Source organism: Lissotriton helveticus, chromosome 11 (genome assembly GCF_964261635.1).
Source record: "Lissotriton helveticus chromosome 11, aLisHel1.1, whole genome shotgun sequence".
NCBI classification, from domain to species: Eukaryota; Metazoa; Chordata; class Amphibia; order Caudata; family Salamandridae; genus Lissotriton; species Lissotriton helveticus.
The window spans coordinates 311,538,181-311,554,859 of record NC_136072.1 but is presented as its reverse complement, the minus strand read 5'-3'; positions in this window follow the sequence as shown (position 1 = coordinate 311,554,859).

The window sequence follows — 16,679 nt, the reverse complement described above, 5'->3', positions numbered from 1 at the left end:
CCCGGCCCTCAACTCAGTCTTTCTTTCTGAACAGAGCTACTAAGCACAATGTTCCAAGCTCTCAGCAGGTTCAGTCCAGTGTCTCGCTCAGTACCCCAGTGTCTATCCGACGTTTCTCAGCTCAAGTCTTTCCCTAGCTCCTATCATAAGAATCTGGGTACCGTGCTGTTTTCGGGGCCGCAGGTCGTAATTACAGCGACCAGGTCGCTCTTGATCAGAAAACAACTTGTTTGCACGGGCATCAGATGCATTCGAGGGATACCGGAGTTGGGAGCACACCACTGACCTCTTCCGCTGTATCGCCCCACTGCATAATGGTCTGTGCAGTTCAAGTATTTTCAGGAACAGTTCAAAGTTCAAATTTCCGAAGTATTTCACCTCAATCTGTGCAAGTAAGTACTTGTATTATGATCATCTCTAGACACGAGCCTAGCTCGTGTTTTGGGATTGATTCCCTCATCAGTAGAGATAGTTTTGGGGTTGCAGAATAGGTCGCCAAACACCCGTCACGGGCCTTGTTGCCCCTCTGGCGCGCAGGTGCATCTCCAACGAGCCCGTCAGCTATCTGGCTACCGGGAGCCAACACAAAGGGATACTGGAGTTGGGAGCACACCACTGACCTCTTCCGCTGTATCGCCCCACTGCATCATGGTCTGTGCAGTTCAAGTATTTTCAGGAACAGTTCAAAGTTCAAATTTCCGAAGTATTTCACCTCAATCGGTGCAAGTAAGTACTTGTATTATGATCATCTCTAGACACGAGCCTAGCTCGTGTTTCGGGATTGATTCCCTCATCAGTAGAGATAGTTTCGGGGTTGCAGAACAGGTCGCCAAACACCCGTCACGGGCCTCGTTGCCCCTCTGGCGCGCAGGTGCATCTCCAACTAGCTCGTCAGCTATCTGGCTACCGGGAGCCAACACAAAGGGATACCGGAGTTGGGAGCACACCACTGACCTCTTCCGCTGTATCGCCCCACTGCATCATGGTCTGTGCAGTTCAAGTATTTTCAGGAACAGTTCAAAGTTCAAATTTCCGAAGTATTTCACCTCAATCGGTGCAAGTAAGTACTTGTATTATGATCATCTCTAGACACGAGCCTAGCTTGAACAGCACAGACCATGATGCAGTGGGGCAATACAGCGGAAGAGGTCAGTGGTGTGCTCCCAAGTCCGGTATACCTTTGTGTTGGCTCCTGGTAGCCGGATAGCTGACGAGCTCGTTGGAGATGCACCTGCGCGCCAGAGGGGCAACGAGGCCCGTGACGGGTGTTTGGCGACCTGTTCGGCTACCCCGAAACTATCTCTACTGATGAGGGAATCAATGCCGAAACACGAGCTAGGCTCGTGTCTAGAGATGGTCATAATACAAGTACTTACTTGCACTGATTGAGGTGAAATACTTCGGAAATTTGAACTTTGAACTGTTCCTGAAAATTACTGGAACAGCACAGACCATGATGCAGTGTGGCGATACAGCGGAAGAGGTCAGTGGTGTGCTCCCAACTCCGGTATCCGTTTGTGTTGGCTCCCAGTAGCCAGATAGCTGACGAGCTCGTTGGAGATGCACCTGCGCGCCAGAGGGGCAACGAGGCCCGTGACGGGTGTTTGGCGACCTGTTCGGTTACCCCGAAACTATCTCTACTGATGAGGGAATCAATCCCGAAACACGAGCTAGGCTCGTGTCTAGAGATGATCATAATACAAGTACTTACTTGCACCGATTGAGGTAAAATACTTCGGAACTTTGAACTGTTCCTGAAAATTACTTGAACAGCACAGACCATGATGCAGTGGGGCGATACAGCGGAAGAAGTCAGTGGTGTGCTCCCAACTCCAGGATTCCGTTGTGTTGGCTCCCGGTAGCCAGATAGCTGACGAGCTCGTTGGAGATGCACCTGCGCACCAGAGGGGCAACGAGGCCCGTGACGGGTGTTTGGCGACCTGTTCGGCTACCCCGAAACTATCTCTACTGATGAGGGAATCAATCCCGAAACACGAGCTAGGCTCGTGTCTAGAGATGATCATAATACAAGTACTTACTTGCACCGATTGAGGTGTAATACTTCGGAAATTTGAACTTTGAACTGTTCCTGAAAATTACTTGAACAGCACAGACCATGATGCAGTGGGGCGAAACAGCGGAAGAGGTAAGTGGTGTGCTCCCAACTCCGGTATCCCTTTGTGTTGGCTCCCGGTAGCCAGATAGCTGACGAGCTCGTTGGAGATGCACCTGCGCGCCAGAGGGGCAACGAGGCCCGTGACGGGTGTTTGGCGACCTGTTCGGCTACCCCAAAACTATCTCTACTGATGAGGGAATCAATCCCGAAACACGAGCTAGGCTCGTGTCTAGAGATGATCATAATACAAGTACTTACTTGCACCGATTGAGGTGAAATACTTCGGAAATTTGAACTTTGAACTGTTCCTGAAAATGACTTGATCAGCACAGACCATGATGCAGTGGGGCGATACAGTGGAAGAGGTTAGTGGTGTGCTCCCAACTCCGGTATCCCTTTGTGTTGGCTCCCGGTAGCCAGATAGCTGACGAGCTCGTTGGAGATGCACCTGCGCGCCAGAGGGGCAACGAGGCCCGTGACGGGTGTTTGGCGACCTGTTCGGCTACCCCGAAACTATCTCTACTGATGAGGGAATCAATCCCGAAACACGAGCTAGGCTCGTGTCTAGAGATGATCATAATACAAGTACTTACTTGCACCGATTGAGGTGTAATACTTCGGAAATTTGAACTTTGAACTGTTCCTGAAAATCACTTGAACAGCACAGACCATGATGCAGTGGGGCGATACAGCGGAAGAGGTCAGTGGTGTGCTCCCAACTCCGGTATCCCTTTGTGTTGGCTCCCGGTAGCCAGATAGCTGACGAGCTCGTTGGAGATGCACCTGCGCACCAGAGGGGCAACGAGGCCCGTGACGGGTGTTTGGCAACCTGTTCGGCTACCCCAAAACTATCTCTACTGATGAGGGAATCAATCCCGAAACACGAGCTAGGCTCGTGTCTAGAGATGATCATAATACAAGTACTTACTTGCACCGATTGAGGTGAAATACTTCGGAAATTTGAACTTTGAACTGTTCCTGAAAATTACTTGAACAGCACAGACCATGATGCAGTGGGGCGATACAGCGGAAGAGGTCAGTGGTGTGCTCCCAACTCCGGTATCCCTTTGTGTTGGCTCCCGGTAGCCAGATAGCTGACGAGCTCGTTGGAGATGCACCTGCGCGCCAGAGGGGCAACGAGGCCCGTGACGGGTGTTTGGCGACCTGTTCGGCTACCCCAAAACTATCTCTACTGATGAGGGAATCAATCCCGAAACACGAGCTAGGCTCGTGTCTAGAGATGATCATAATACAAGTACTTACTTGCACCGATTGAGGTGAAATACTTCGGAAATTTGAACTTTGAACTGTTCCTGAAAATTACTTGAACAGCACAGACCATGATGCAGTGGGGCGATACAGCGGAAGAGGTCAGTGGTGTGCTCCCAACTCCGGTATCCATCAGATGCATTCGAACCTTGTGATGCACCAGAAACACTGGTCTCCGCTGTTTGAGCCGCTGCCCTGTCAACTGGGGGCACCGCTTCACTTGTCTGCCCCTCCTCTCGGGCTTCTGAAAAAGGTACAAAGCTCTGAAGCGTCTCTCCTTCTTGGCTTGGAATTCCTTTGCGGTTTTGCAAAGCAAAGGGCAAAGGGAGCGGGAGGCGCTTCAGGTGGCTCGCATGGATCCAGTGCTTGCGCCCATGCACCTTCACGGCCGACCTTGTGGGAAGTATGATTTGGTAGGGTTCGGACCACTTTGGTTCCAAACTCGATTTCCGTTGATAGTTCTTCACCAGAACTCACTGGCCTGGTTCCAACCGATGTCCAGGACCCTCTGGTAGCGGACGCAATGTCTGGGATACCTATTGATGAATAGAACGCAGATCTTTAGTCAAGGCATACAAGTAATCTGTCATCAAAGGATAATCAATATCTCTAAAGGACCTGGGCCTAGGGACTCCCCACACATTTGCAGGACGGCCAAAAATGACCTCATATGGCGATAACCCCGTTCTTGTGTGTGGTGTTGTTCTCAGAGATAATAATGCTAAAGCGAGGGCATCGGGCCATTTTAATCCAGTACTGGCACAAATCTTGGCCATCTTCAGTTTTAATATACCGTTGTATTTTTCAACTAGACCAGCTGACTGGGGGTGCCTGGCTGCATGAAATTTCTGTCTAATTTGTAAACCCTCACAAACACTCTGAACCAGTAGGGAATTGAAATGAGTTCCGTTATCAGACCAGATAATCCGGGGCATGCAATAACGTGGGAAATATTCCTGCACCAGGGCCTTGGCAGTTGCAACCGCAGTGGCTTCCTTGGTGGGGTAGGCTTCAACCCATTTACTGAAAGCGCAAACCAACACCAGTACATATTTCAAGTTGTTCACTCTCTCCATCTGTATGTAATCGATCTGTATAACTTCAAATGGCAAAGCTGGTGGGCAAAATTTCCACTCAGAACAGATTCTCTGCCCCCTGAGTTATAACGCAAACACACAGGACAATACTTAACCACATGTACTTCAGTTTTGGGAATATTTGGGTTATTCCAGACTGGGTCTAACACTGCACAAATACCCTTTGCTCCTATATGTGCTGGACCATGGGCCATGGTCACTACAGCATATACCAATGCATTAGGAAGTAACCAACGCTGCTTCTCAGTTCGATCTACCCAACACTCATTCTTGTCCAATTGTCCCACTTCCTGTTCCCACATTTTTGCTTCGTCTATGGTAGCTTCTTTCTGCAACTCTTTTACACTTTCAATGGTATTGTCGAACACAGACGTTTCCGCCACCCACCGGGCTGAAGCACTAGGAAACACGGGAGTCATCTTAGTTTGTGCTGTTTCCTTTGCTACTGAATCAGCATAAGCATTTCCCTTTCCTGTGGAATTAATGATTTTCTTGTGAGCACTGCATTTGATGATGGCAAATTTATCTGGTAATGTCAGGGCAAATAACAATCGGTCAATTAAAGGACCATGTTGAATTTTCTGTCCATGCGTGGTAAAGAAACCCCTTTCCCTCCACAGCCTCCCAAAACTATGGGCAACGCCGAAGGCGTACTGGCTGTCTGTGTAAATATTTACTCTCAGGCCTTTACTGATTTCACCTGCTCGTAACAAAGCTATTAGTTCAGCTGCCTGGGCTGAGTGATGTGAAATCCTAGCAGTTTCCACCACCGTTTTCAGGGTCGTAATAGCATACGCACCTGTGGCAGTACCATCTGGTAATTTAAAACAGGAATCATCAACATACAACTCTCCTTGGGGTTCTGGTAAAGGGGTGTCAGTAAGATCTACACGCCCTTTTGTTTCCTCCTCAGTCCTAAATATACAATCATGAATATCGTCCTTTTTATCACTGGAAGGGAGAGGCAATAATGTTGCTGGATTCAATGTAGCACATCTTTTGATTGTAATGTGGGGTGCAAACAATGTCAGTTCGTATCCTGTTAAACGAGCACTCGTGAGGTGTTGGGTTTTAGTTCTATTTAACAGAATATCCACAGCATGCGGTACCATGACTGTGAGATCTGTATTCAAAACTATACCTTCTGATTGCCGGATGGCCACCGCTACCGCCGCAGTGGCCCTCAGACAACTTGGAAGGGCTTGTGCGACCATGTCTAGTACTGATGAAAAGAAAGCACAGGGTCTCTGTTTTCCGCCAAAATCCTGAGTTAATACTGAAAGAGAACAACCGTCCACCTCGTGCACATAAAGTGAAAAAGGCTTCCGGTAATCCGGGGTACCCAAGACAGGTGCAGAACATAAAGCAGATTTCAAAGATTCAAAGGCTTCTTGACATTCATCCGTCCAGGGTAGGGGTTCATGCACATCTTTGGTAGTCAAATACAACAAGGGTTTAGAGAGGAGTGAAGAGTTATGAATCCATTGGCGACAGTAAGAGGTTATGCCAAGAAAAGCACGGACATCACGTTGAGTACGAGGTACAGACATGTTAGTAATTACAGATATTCGTTCTGGTGTTAGTCGTCTCCCCGCTTTTGACAGTAAGTGGCCAAGGTAGGTCACTTCCTGTCGACAATATTGAAATTTGGAGAGGGAGACTTTATTTCCGTTATCAGCCAAATGATGTAATAATTTCACAGTCGCTTCCTTACAGCCTTCCTCTGTATCGGAAGCCACCAAAATAGCATCCACATAGTGGATGATCGCATTACCTGTGGGCAAAATTAATTCATCTAGTACTGCTTTCAAAGCCTGGCTATATGTGCTGAGACTTTCTGTATAGCCTTGGGGTGCACGTGTAAATCTAAAGCTTTGGCCTCCTAATGAGAATACGAAGATATGTCTATCAGGATGAATTGGGATGCTACAGAAAGCGTTCTTTAAATCTATTACAGAAAAATATTGTGCAGTAGGGGGAATCATTGTAAGAATTGCTGTAATATCTGGTACCACTGGGTATTGAGGGACTACTATTTTATTGACCGCTCGAAGGTCAATTACAAAACGATATGCAGATTTATAATCAGGGGCACCATCAATTGGTGTCTTCTTCAAAATCGGCAAAATTGGACTATTGCAAACATTAGCAGCTGTTTCTTCCACTACCCCCTTGTCAACGAGGTCACGAATGATATGCAACAAGGCTTGTTCACCTTCTGGTGAAATCTTATACTGAGGGATGCGTGGCATCTGTGCATTCGGTTTCACTGTTATTGACACAGGGGCTATTCTTAACAGAGCAACATCGGTGTCCCCTGTTGCCCATAATGTCTGAGGAATGGTGGAGAATTCAGGAGGCAAAGTCTCATTCTTAGCGAAGTATTGGGTCATTTCCACAGATGGTTTCTGCATCGTTAGAAAAACACCATCAGGGGAACAGTAAATACGTGCATGTAATCTCTTCAATATATCCAACCCTAAGAGGTTTTCACCACAATTAGAAGTCAGAAGAAAGGGTGTATGCATGGAGATGGGACCTATCGTAAAAGGCAGTGGTTTTGAAACGGGGCTCACCACCGGTATTCCAGAGAATCCTACTGATACATTATTTTGGCTAGACAGAGCTGCCCCTGGGACCAGTGTATGGGCGACTGAACTACTCATCGCCCCAGTATCCACTAAAAACTTTCCCGATACATAAGGTCCCTCTTGGTCAACTGGTACTGTAATATGGCCCCCGCTCTGTCCATGGCTGTCTCATGCGTAATCTCGTTCATCATACCGGTCATCCTGATAAGTCTCATTGTAGTATTGTCTATTGTGAGGGTCATCAAAATGATTCTTACGAGAACCCTCATGTTGTGACTCCTCCCTTCTCATACTATTTGGATCTATGTTCCCTCGACCCCTTCCTTGTCCTCTACTAGGTCCGTTCCTTCCTTGCAACAGGGGGCAATCCACCCTCCAAATGTCCTTCCTCCTTACAATAGGAACATTGGTTTATCCCAATATTCGGAGGGCCTCCTCTACCCCTTCCTGCCATCTGGCCTCTTTGAAATGAGCCTCGCACTCCTCGTCCTGAATTTTGCCCTCTACTGACTTGCTGCAGGAGCACTCTCGTTTTTAAGTCTTTAGTCTTTTTGTCAGATTTTTCCTTACTCTCATTTTCACGATGTTCATAATATTGGGCCATGCTAAGGATAACGGATGGGGCAGCTGTAGTCCATGTACTTTCAGTTGACTGAAGACGGGACATAACCTCCGGGAGTAAATTCGTGACAAATCTGTTTACAAATAATCGAATTCCCCCTTCTGTCGAGAGGTCCTGACCACTGAAATCTATGAAAACTTTCTCAAACCGAGTAAAGAAATCGGACACGCTTTCATCCTTTTTCTGTTTACACGCTGCCAATTTATCCCAATCTACTTTCCTAGGAGGGAGAAGAGTCTTCATGTACGTGATAATTTTATCCGGTACTGCTAATATTTCGTCCCTGGGTTTCTCGCCGGGTTTCCGTTCCTTATCCCAATTTTTTAATTGATCCCACGTTCCTCCTAATTCGGGGAGGTGGTCCGTATCATGTATCTGTCTCCAGATATCCACCGGAATCAGGAGACCAAAAAATAGCTCGATATCAGCTATAGTCATGATGGCGGAATTGGCGGCTTCGGCCAATTCTTTGTAATAGGCTGTAGGATTTTTACGGCTTTTAGCGTAAGGACCTCGCTTCATTTCCAAGGGGTGTAAACCCATGGTTCCTGAAGCCTAGCATCCACACGTGCTCTAGTGACATTACCCCCATTGTCTTTTATCTCGGGCACTTCCGGGAAAAAGAGAGGATGCACCTCTCATATGGGGTGCTGAGCTCCCCATTCGGCACTCTTTCGGTGCATCCGTTCCTGATAATTCAAAAGCGTAGTCACATTTTGATAGACTTCCTCAATTTCGAGATGGAATTTATGAGCGTGATCCCTTATATCGCGCAATATTTGAGGCAGAATTCCTTCCTCAAAATGTTGTTCCCATAAGGAAATCAATCGAATCGCTATGCTTTCTAAAGCCAGCTGTTGTGCAACGGGTTCAAAATCCTTCATAGTACTCCAAATATCCTCCAAACTATAAATAGGATTCCGCATCCACTGGGATGCCTGAATTATAATAGCTCTTCTCTCCTCCTGTCCCAACAGCGCCCGAGTGAAAGCTCGTTGATCACTCAAGTCAGACAACGGTCGTTTGGGCATGTCACCCGGACTAATTGTATTCCGGAGATCTGAGGTTGTCTGAGTCGGAGGGGAGAGAAACACAGGATGCAAGGGAGAAGGGACAGCCGCGTCCGTCCGAAGGGATATTAGGGGTGAGGTAGTTAGTCGAAGAGAAGGAGGGGAAAATTGATCATCATGTCCCGATCTGCCAGCGGGGACCGTAGCGACCACCCCTATCTGTGGTTTGGCAGCCGGAACGGCTCTCGTCTGGTCAGCTCGTACCACAGGTATGGCTGGACATAAGTCTTGTGGGGCATAAGGGGGAGGTGGTCGGGCTTCCAGTAATTCCTCTAATTCATCTCCTGTCTCTGGTCTAGCCACATAGCTTTTATTAGTTTCTAATCGAAACTGCCCATCCATTCTTTCAATATTCTCTTCCACCTTTCCCTTATAGTATGCTACTGCCTTCTGAGTAATCGTCTGCCCACTTTTCAGCTTCCCCAACTTCTCTTCCCTAATCCGTCGTCTCTTTGCTTCCTTCAACCTTAAGTTCAAGGAATCAAACATGGACTGACGGCTTTTCTTCATAAATAATTTATTCTGTATATAATTGATCTTTTGCTCATCAAAAGACCCCGTAAGAGGCCATTGTAAACTCGAATTATCTTTTGTATATTTGTTCCAAAGGGTATTAAACAAAATCGGTTGTAGACCATGTTTGACATACATATCATAACTGGGACTGCCCTCAGGAGGGGCCGGCTGTCTTTCTTCAAGCCGTGTACCTCGCCGACAGCAGCACCCAAAACATATTTTACTAAAACAAGACATTATGCTTATTTTACTCGTTCTGTCTATACAAAATTACAAAACACATACCCATTTGGACGCGTCCCTTCTCACCGGTTACTCATACACTCTTCATTCAATCGTCACAATAAAGTGCTGTAAAACAGTGCAAGGCAAACACTTCTCAAAACCTATTCAATGCAAATGACGTCTTCAAATACAAACAGAGCCCGTCGACTCCTGTTCGGGGAATCGATTCAAAAGAATTCCAGACCAACAAAATCTCACCAAAAGGGAACAGAACATCTGATAGGCGAACCACGAACTCTCTCACAGGTCATCCCATGGTCCTGTTCTGGCTGGGCATCTGGGCACGTCTCCAAACCCTAGCTTACCCAGTTGCTCCCAGGGCTTTCCCGGAGAGAATTCGGCCGAGCGAGCAACGCCGTACTCTGCTAAGGCATCAGACGTAATCTAAATTATTCACCAAACAAGTCTGCGGGGTCTCTACCCGTGCAGCCCCTTCGCCGCAACTGTAGATCCCCGGATTCCCTCGTGGTCCGGCTTCTCCAGCCACCTTCCAACAAAAACAGTTAACTGTTATCCAAAAAGGAAACACTCCCTCTGAGTGATCCTTATCCAATTCAGTCACAAATGTCACTCACCTGGTGCACTCAGGTCGATTGAGAGTTCTCCACTGCCGACACCTAAACAGACAGGCACAGTCTGTTCTTCTCTCGGGTTAAGCCCGTAGGACTCCGGCGTAGGGACTTCAGTAGCTGGGAGGGATACTGGGCTCGAGAGTGGAATGGCTTTTTTTATACCACAAATGGGTGTCTCAAATCAGGATCCTCTTTCTGTCCACCCACTCGGCCAGAACTCCTCCTTGTCCTGCTACCCCTGTTTACAGGAGGGGACAACCCTATCGCGGAGTCCCGGCGGAGTCGCCAACTGAAGGATTCAAAATTAATTCTATCGGGCTATACTTACCAATAGCCCAAATACCAATAGTCGTTACAATAATTCAGTCGGCAATGGAGAGGGTTCAATCGTTTATTCTTCAAAATACAAGCCCTGACAGGGGAGCCTCAGTCTACACGACCCTCGGAGGTGCGCAGAGGAGACTGATTACATGTTCAAAATACAAAGCATATATACGTTTCATGTGTTCAAGATGACACCCTACAAGGAAAGATACAAGTTGTCAGTAAGCCAAGAGGAATACCCATATAAGGCACAATTGATTGCTTGTAGCCTAGTCCTAAGCTATTCCGGGGGCAGGTCAGTAAGGTGCCTCCCTGTCTATCTGGAGCCCGGGGAGTACAGGAACGGGCTCGGCTAGAATGTGCGCATCCCACAAGAAGGGCAGTTGTGACCTTGAGTTTCCTTGAGCTACCAGCTACCAACCATCAAAGGCAGTTTGGCTGCCGCCGTGGTTTCGAGCAGAACGTGTAGCCACGTGATTTCTGGGAAACACCATTGTTCATAGAGAAACGAAACAAAATGGTTCCGGTTATACCAATAGGAGTAAACAAATCAAAAGTGAATCGTTGGTCGATGGGTGACCATAGTAAATTCTAACTACATGATTATTTAATTACGAGGTTATTTTGAATATATTAGGCCAATGATACATATTATCGAATTTCGATCCCAACACGTGGTTAAGTTATGCGTGGAAACGGCCACGTTGTAGTGGCCGTTTCCTGAGTCAACTAGCCTTGGCTATGGCAAAGTCGAAGCACTCCAGAGGGGTTCTGTTCCAGCAGTTCCGACGAGGGATACTGGCCTCAAACTTGGTGTGAATTCACTGCAGGCCTTGAGGGAACTGCAGGACCACCACCTGTGTTGCTGAGCCTTTCGGAGCATATGGGAGCCCAGGATCAGCAGACCAGTCAGCTGCGTTGTGGTGCCTGTAGATGGAAGAGAGTGGCTTCTTCACTCCAAGGGAGATTTCTTCAGGTGTCTTGGATGTCCACAAGCCTTGGGAAGAACCTGTACCTGCACCCTGTGGTTCTCCAGTATTCATATCTTTTATAAATTCACATGATTGAATCTTTCCCGTTGTCATGGTGGGAGTACCACGGTAACATAAGAAATAGCAATAAAACAACATCACTAAAAACTTCCATAGAACATAAAACTCACTTAAGTAACTTTTCAGGCTCATTTTAAAACATCCAAACTTCAGCCAATCCCAGCTCAGACCGCAGAGTTCCCTCTCCCACAAAGCCATCCTACCTCAGATTTCAAGCACAAGTGTATAGGTATACAAAAAACTCTTAGGTCATAGGTGAGCTTAATTGGGGAGGAGGGAGGGTCGCAGGTGAATCTATAAAAGATATCAATATTGGAGAACCTTAGTGTACAGGTAAGTAACTTGTTTTTTCTCCAGAATTGAATCTTTTATAGATTCACACGCTTAAATGTGACTAGTAAGCAATATAAAACACAATAAGAGAAAAGGAGAGGTGGTGGGTAGGCGAACCAACCCAACATGATGTAAATTTGTAGTATCAGAAAACCAAGAAGAGAATAATAAGCATACAAATTTACAAACAGCATGTAAAGAACATAGAAGGCTAAAGGCTTGTTATTTCCTGGCTGCTGAAAAAGAGATCAGTAGCTGAGAGTATTTATTGAAGATCTCTGTTCTTTGCAGATAAAACTTTAAACATTGTTTGATGTACAGGGAATGCAATGCCCTTTTCACTGCTGAGGATGGATTAGGAAAGAACGTAGTTAAAACAATCGGTCAGTGAGGTGGTAAGTTGAAGGCACCTTAGGTATAAAAGAAGGGTGAGTGCATAGGATAACCCTGTCTGGCAAAAACAACAGCTACGGTTCCTTTATATTGAGAGTCTGGATTTCACGGATATGTCTGGCTGACGTAATGGCCAAGAGGAAAGCCACTTTCCTGGAAAGGAAATTTAATTTGCATGTGTGTATTGGCTCAAAGGGGTGATGCATCAGTTGCGAGAGAACTGTGTTTAATTGCCACAACACTGTAGGAGGCTGAACAGGCGGAAAAACTTTAAATTGTCTTTTCATAAATTCTTTGACAAGTTGGTTAGACCACAAAGAAGTTTGATTTGAGCATCTTCTATACCTAGAAATTGAAGCAAGGTGTACTCTTATGGAAGAAAGTCCTTATTTTGCTAAGTGCAAGAGATAAGGTAGCACCTGCTCCAGAGAAATGGATGCAATGCTTGCGAGATACACCAAGCACAGAATCTCTTCCATTTAGCTGTGTAACATTTCAATGTAGACGGAGCTCGAGACTTCTGTAGTATCTCAGTATACTCCTTGAAAATCCTCAAATCCCCAAATTCAGCATGGTGAGGAGCCAAGCCAACAAATGAAGAGAGGGTACCAGAACTGTCTTGCCCAACCTGGAGCAATAAAAATAATCTGACACGGCTCTTGCTTCATTTTTTGTAGTACTTGAGGAATGAGTGGAAACGGGGGAAAGCGCAGGCGAACATCCCCGTCCAAGAAAACTGGAAGGCATCTCCCATGAAATCTGATGAAGACGCCTGCTTGCAGATAGAGCACACTTTTTGTTGAGGAACGTAACAAACAGATCTAATGTTGGGTAAACCCAGGATTGAAAAACCTCTTTCAAATGTTGGTCGTTGAGTTCCTATTCAAGGCACTGTTTGGAGGCCCTGTTGAGAGACGCAGCTTTCTCATTGTGAACCCCTGGCACGTGCTCCACAGAAGTGGATGACAAGGCGCCATTCCCATATCTGCTGAGCAAGAAGGGAGAGCCCTCAAGATCACGATTTGCCTTGCTTTTGGAGGTAAAACATAGTCGTAGTATTATCAGTCTTGACGAGCACTGACACACCTTTCATCCTAGGCAGGAATGCCTTCAGACCTAAAAACAATGCTCTGAGCTCCAGAATGTTTATATGACACTCCAATTTCTGTTTGGACCACTTGCAGTGAACCTGTAATTCTTGAAGGTGAGCCCCTCATTCGTACATCGAACCATCCGAGGTCATCACCCGTTGTGGTACAGTGTGAATAAGAGACCTTGCGACAGGTTGTCCTTCACTATCCACCAGGCCATAGCGGCCATCATTGATGATGAAATGCAAACATTGTCGTTGAATGAGCCTTGAGACTGAACCCACTGCCCATCGAGCTGTTCCTGCAGTGGTCGCATGCGAAGTCGACAATTGGGAATGAGCGGGATGCGAGAGGACATCATCCCTAGCATGGACTTGTACTGCCTTACAGAAACTAACCTTTTTGTTGGAAGAAGCTTTGTCATATCTATAATCCCTTATTATTCTTTCCTGAGTGGGAAAGGTTTTGCCCAGCTCTGTGTCAAGACGTGCATCCAGAAAGATCAATGATTGGCTGGGAAAACTGACTATTTTTCCAGATTGATGCGAACACCTGGAGACTAGAAGAGAACCAGACAGGCTCTTGTTGAAATGTATGCCGCTTGAAAAGATGAACCTTTGTGAGCCAATCGTCCAGGTATGGGAAGGAATAGTTTCTTACCTGTAATTCCAGTTCTCTTGTAGGGGTATTTCCGAGATAGTCATAATCATGTGAATAGTCCCGCCCATGTGAGTGGACCGGGGAGCACATCATTAGATATATCTTCTTAAGTTGTCATCTTCTGCCTTTCTTCATGAAGGCCTGTATGGACACTTAAAAGATAAAAAGACAATAATGCAGCCTAAGCAACTAGGCTACACTGGCCATTACTTCATCCTGAAGTGAAAAAAGATAGACAGTTTAACTTTAAATTTAGTAATTTGCTGAGTTTTACACGTAGAAAACTCTCCTTCACAAAACTCCTTTTTTCATGATAGAGATGAAAAGGAATGGATAGAGAAGCCCCCATAGGCTGCCATTATGTGGCTGCAAATGGGTACCCAGAGACCCACGATATCGTATGAGGCACAGCCAGAGGCATTTACTTTCAATTCTTTTTGAAGGTATAAAGAAGCAGAGCCTGCTGAGTCTTGGAGACATCTGTGTCTGCCACTTGGGAGGAGGGCCGGTTGCTTATGACTATCACGGAAATACCCCTACAAGAGAACTGGAGTTACAGGTAAGAAACTACTCCTTCTCTTGTAGGGAATTTCCGTGTATAGTCATAATCAAGTGAACAGACTAGCAAGCCCATCCCCAAAACAACTCACCAGCGGTGGCAGAACAGAGAACAACCGAACTATTGTGCAAATAGATTTCAAAGTGAAGCCTGCCCAACCTGAGCATCTGCCCTAGCATCAGTGTCTAGGCAGTAGTGCTAAGTAAATGTGTGGACTGACTTCCAAGTGGTAGCCTTACAGATTTCCGAAATGTACGAGTTACTTACCTTCAGTAACGATATATCTGGTAGAGATGATTCTAGCAACAGATTCCTTCACGTAGAATTACCCCAGGCGTGAGACTGGATCCGGAAAACTTTCTTGCCCACGTGACTCCGCCCTGACGTCGCACGAGTTTATGACGTCAGGGAGGATACATAAGTCCCAACCCAGCTTCGCCTACATCAGTTTTCTTCGGAGAATTTTTCCACGCGACAACGCGGAGCCATCACAACCAAAACTGTGAGAATACTGGAACAGTGTGCAAAAACCCAGGTATACAGAAGGGAAAGAAACGAAAGGCAAAAACAGCATATACAGAATAGTTCCAGGCACTAAGGCACTAAGTCATGGAATGAAAGAATAGGGCGCAGCAACTGTAAACAAGCCTGCAACTAACAGAACAGCCTCCCTGTTTTGCTGTTCACCCTATGTGGGAAGGGTATGCCCAGACGTGGGTCCCCTGCTCACTAAGCCACTGGAGTCAATCTATCCTGGCTGAAGACGGCTGATAGCCAGAAACCGGTCCTAGGATGCTTGATTCCTGTCCAGGGAAGACATGGCTTGGCAGTTCGGTCTGGACTGTTCCCATGAGGCACAGGGTCAAGACTGATTTGCATATGGCCATGTCTGAACTGGGGTGGCTTGGTGAGCAAATAACGATGGATTAAACCCAGATCTGTGACTGGGGGTGAATGTTTTGCCATTGTGCAACATTCCGTCCATCATCTTGTGTGTTTTGCTGTTCACCCTATGTGGGAAGGGTATGCCCAGACGTGGGTCCCGTGCTCACTAAGCCACTGGAGTCAAGCTATCCTGGCTGAAGACGGCTGATAGCCAGAAACCGGTCCTAGGATGCTTGATTCCTGTCCAGGGAAGACATGGCTTGGCAGTTCGGTCTGGACTGTTCCCATGAGGCACAGGGTCAAGACTGATTTGCATATGGCCATGTCTGAACTGGGGTGGCTTGGTGAGCAAATAACGATGGATTAAACCCAGATCTGTGACTGGGGGTGAATGTTTTGCCATTGTGCAACATTCCGTCCATCATCTTGTGTGTTTTGCTGTTCACCCTATGTGGGAAGGGTATGCCCAGACGTGGGTCCCGTGCTCACTAAGCCACTGGAGTCAAGCTATCCTGGCTGAAGACGGCTGATAGCCAGAAACCGGTCCTAGGATGCTTGATTCCTGTCCAGGGAAGACATGGCTTGGCAGTTCGGTCTGGACTGTTCCCATGAGGCACAGGGTCAAGACTGATTTGCATATGGCCATGTCTGAACTGGGGTGGCATGGTGAGCAAAATAACGATGGATTAAACCCAGATCTGTGACTGGGGGTGAATGTTTTGCCATTGTGCAATATTTCGTCCATCATTTTGTGTGGTTTCCCTGGAAACAGAAGCGAAAAAAGGGCACAGCAGACGAAGAAGTCTGCAACCACCACCCGGAGCCAAGAAGGGGTCCAAGGACAGAATGGAAGCACAATGACAATTCATACCCCAACACCAGCAGGGGGAGCTCCTAAAAAAAACAGAGGTCGAGACCCAACCAGGGGACCTCAACCCCAAGGACTGTAAAAGTCTGAAGTGCAAGCAACACAGAGAAGCAGGGCACAATGAACCCTACATTGGAGACCAAATGCATGGCGCAGAAGCACCCAGGCATTCACCCACCAATCACCAGAAAGTAAGGAACTGAGCAACGACAACAAGGCAAGCATCACCCAGAGAGGGAGTAAGAAAAGGGAACTCGCAGAGGACCGCTGCCCTGAAGCAAGCGAGTGTAGAAGACCGAGAAGGGTCCTTGCAGAAACGGGGAGGATGGGCGGGTCGTGAGGGAATCTGCGGCTAGAATCGTCTCTACCAGATACA